The sequence below is a fragment of the Dermacentor silvarum genome, chromosome 2 (genome assembly GCF_013339745.2).
Source record: "Dermacentor silvarum isolate Dsil-2018 chromosome 2, BIME_Dsil_1.4, whole genome shotgun sequence".
Lineage (NCBI taxonomy): Eukaryota > Metazoa > Arthropoda > Arachnida > Ixodida > Ixodidae > Dermacentor > Dermacentor silvarum.
In genome coordinates, this window is record NC_051155.1 from 195,785,413 (window position 1) to 195,789,601 (window position 4,189).

The 4,189-nt window shown below is 49.4% G+C and overlaps 1 pseudogene; it reads right to left on the reverse strand.

Annotated features, from left to right (window-relative positions):
* LOC119440637 (uncharacterized) overlaps positions 1 to 3,927 on the reverse strand; it is a 7,698-nt pseudogene extending 3,771 nt beyond the window's left edge.
* Positions 3,928 to 4,189: the final 262 nt, after the last annotated feature.

The window sequence follows — 4,189 nt, forward strand, 5'->3', positions numbered from 1 at the left end:
CGGAGCAGACGGAATGAGCTGTGTCTTCCGAGGCTGTAGGAGTCAGTTTGTACTGGCGGAAAGCTTGAGGAACCCGAGCTTGCCGTAGCGGGCTCTGATGTGGTCCACACGCGTAAATCGCACAGCCTGCGACACTTTCACCAGATAGGTACGGGACTACCAACTTGCGTCACGACCCATCGTCCCACGACACGCTTTCACCTCGCACAGTTTTCACCCACACAGCGTCCCCCACAGAGAAACATCGAGGAACCCCACGCGAACACATCATGGGTTTCTTTCATGCGCTGTTGCTGCTCCCGCATGGAACGCGTAAATCTGGTTTAAAGCAAAGAGAGCTTCACCCGTGGTTGTCTTTTCAAAACAATTCTGCCGGGGCCTGGCCAGTGTACTGTGTGCGGAGTATTCCGATAACTCATAAGATAGCTGTCCAAACACTCCAGGAAGGAATGCTTCTTGTGGCTAAGTCCGTCATGTAAGACCTGCTTCAACAGCTTGTTTGGTTTGTCTGCACTAAACGCTCGGCCGCTCCGTTAGAAGCGGCATGATACGGCGGCGTCTTAACATGCCTTACACCATTCACACTCAGAACGTTGAGAACTCTTCCGAAATGAATTGCGGTCCATTATCACTCCCCAGTACCTCGGGTAGACCGTAAGCTGCAAACACACAACGTAACTTTTCAATGGTTTTGTTAGCAGTAGTGGATGACACAGGCCAGACCTCGATCCATTTCGAGAACACGTCGACGAGGACTAACAACGCCTGGGAGCCCTTTACAGCATAGTCCACGTGCACGCGTTTCCAGGGTCTTGTGGGATAATTCCATGGCTGCAAGGGAACAGGTGAAGCCGCGTTCTGAACGGCCTGACACACCCGACACTGTCGAACGTAGCTCTCAATCGAAAGGTCGAGACCCGGCCACCAAACAAAGCTTCTTGCGAGCGCTTTCATGCGGCTAGCTCCCGGGTGGTCTTCAAGCAATTGATGCAAACCATTAGCCGAAGCTATCAGGTATGATCACCCGTGATCCCCATGTTATGCATTCTTGCTCTACTGATAGCTCATCGCGGCGTGAATAAAATGGTCTCAACTCTTCGGAGCCTGCGAAGGCCAGCCATTTAGAATGAAGTGTGTCACGCGAGATAAAGTGGGATCACGTCTGGTAGCTTTAGCCACGTCATCAGATTTTAGTGGCATGCTGTCAAAAAGCAAGAGACACTCGGAGGCTCGTCGGCTGCTACAATAGGCCGTGGTAGCCTGGACAGAGCATCAGCCACTTCAACGTTTCTTCCTTTTCGATATTTTAGTTTATACCTATATGCTGCCAACGTCATTGCCCATCTTTGCATTCGAGCTGCCGCAAGGGTAGGCACAGATTTGTCTTGGCCTAATATTCCGAGCAGTGGCTGATGGTCTGTGAAAAGAGTGAACTCTCTTCCATACAAGTAGCGGTGAAATTTTTTTAGCCCGAACATCAGTGCTAATGCTTCCCGCTCACCCTGAGCATAGTGCTTCTCAGCTGATGTAAGTGTTCTAGACGCAAACGCCACTGCCTCTCTTGTCCCTCTGCAGTCTCATGAAAAAGAACAGCACCCAAACCATAGGACGAAGCATCACATGACAGAGCAATTGGTTTCGCTACGTCGTAAAAGGTGAGCACAATACTCTTCACAAGCAACTCTGCTTCGTAGCAGCAAAAGCTTCGCTACACTCCCGTGTCCACGACCACTTTTCGCCCTTGCGCAACAGACGATACAATGGTTCTGCCACGCAGGCAATGTTGCTTAAAAACTTTGCGTAAAAGTTTAACATGCCTAGATAAGCCTTTAGCTCTGTTGACAAGTGGGCTCTGGCGCTTCCGTGACCGCTTTTATCTTTCTTCCGTGGGATAGATACCGTCAGCGCACACAGTGTGACCTAGATAACTCACGGTGTCCTGAAAAAAACGACACTTTTCTTCTTTCAGAGTCACGTTGTAATCATTAAGCCGCCGCAGAACTAGTTCCAACGTCTTTTGGCAGTCGGTGAAGTTTTTTCCGGACACAATGACGTCATCTATGTAGCAACCTACGTGCGGTATGCCCTTGAGCACCTCATCCATGAATGACTGAAACATGGCTGGCGCGCTGGCTACACCAAACGGTAACCGCTGGAACTCGAAAAGTCCCATGTGCGTGTTAATGGTTAGCAGTGGTCGGAACTCGGTAGCGAGCGGAATCTGCTGATACGCGGCTGAAAGATCCAGCACACAAAACACCTTGCCACCCGCTATTGCAGAGTACAAGTCTTCCGGACGAGGCAATGGGTAGTGGTCGGTCTTTAGCGCGGGATTTATTGTTACTTTGTAGTCCCCGCACAATCTCAGCGTGCCATCTTTTTTTCTGAATCACAACCACTGGCGTTGCCCAATCGCTTTGCATCACGCGGCGTATAACTCCGCTTTTTTGCAGCTTTTCCAGCTCCTTTTCTACGTTATCTCGTAGCGCATATGGAACGTTTCTGGCCTTGCCAAAGACTGGCGTATAGTTCTGTTTAAGAACTATCCTTGCTTGGTAGTTCTTCACTACTCCGGGTTGCTTAGAAAACACCCCTGGGAACTTTTGTTTCACTGCTTCCACCTTGCTAGCGTCGCTTACATTTACGGACAACACACTTTTCCAGTCAAGCCCTAGCATCTCGAGCCAATTTCGCCCCATCAGCAGTGGAAGCTGTTTGCCGTGATCTTTGACAATGATAACTGGCAGTCGTAAAGACTGCTTTCCTGTCGTAACGATAACGTTGCATTGCCCCTTCACTGGAATGGGTTCCCCAGTGTATGTTCTTAGGATGACTCGCGATGGCTCGCACTTGACATGAGGAAATGCGTTCAGCCTAACACTCTCAGGAATTAGGGTTACAGCAGCTCCCGTGTCAATCTGCATGCAGATGTCTTTCCCTTCTACGTTTACTTGCACTTCGTATCCAGAACGAACTGTGTTAATAACATGGTACACATCTAATTCAGAGTCACTATCAGAGCAGTCCACCACGTTCGCAGTTTTTAGTTTTCTGCACTTGCTGGGACACATCTTCTGTAAATGGCCGATTTGTGAACAGCTGTGACACTGGACATTCTTATACCAACAAACACTAGCGGCATGCGCCTTGCACATCTTTCGCAGATTCGCTTGACGTCCTTGAATTTCCGAAGCTTCAATTTCTTTTCAGTTCCCTGAAGTCTTATCGCCATGGCATGCAGCGTCGCTTCCTTGCCTTCTGCATGCAGTAACGCTGTTTGTCGCGCAGCCTGCTCCCGGTCCAAGGCTATCTTGCACGCCTTTTTCAAAGGTTAAACTGTCTTCAGCAAACAAGGCGAGTTGCGTTTCTTCGCGTCTTATGCCTGCCACTAATCTGTCTCGCAGTGCGTCTTGCAGGAACAGACCGAAATCGCACTTCCTTGCTAAATGCTTTAAGGCCACTATGAAATCCTCGACGCTTTCTTGTTCCTCTTGTGCTCGCTTGTTAAATTTGCAGCGCTCGGCGATGACAGAACAGCTTGGGCTATAGTGCTTCGTCAACAGCACTGTCACCTCTTCGAAGGATTTGTCCCCAGGAACGGCGGGTACTACCAAACTTTTGAGCACCTCGTACGTTCGTGGTCCTATCACGCTCAGAAATACGGCCAGCTTCTTTTCCTCTTTGATATCGTTTGCAGTGACGAAATGCTCAAAGCGTTCTAAATAGGATTCAAAATTCTGCTCCTTCTCGTCGTACTCGTCTAGCTTCCCCAGTCGCGCCATTTCCAGTGAAGTGACTGTATACTTATCGGTTTGCTCTCCCGATGACTGCGTTGACTCGTTGCTGTGGTACCGACGATTTCAACCGTTCCGGGCCAGGGCTGCCGCCGCCTTCCTTTCCGTGGCTGTCGACCACCGACTGTCTATGATACTGCTTCAGCACTGAGCTAGTGGAAGCGGGCATATCCCAGGCTCGTCGCCAGTGCGATAGAGCGAACAGGCAGCATTCCAACAAGCAAAAAGAATGACCGTTTATTTCACAGTGCACTTATATAGACAGGGATCACCTGATCTGTAACAAAAGGAATGCGCGCACTGGGTGCGCACTGATATGCGACGTCACGCTATAACAGATAGATAGATAGATAGATAGATAGATAGATAGATAGATAGATAGATAGATAGATAGA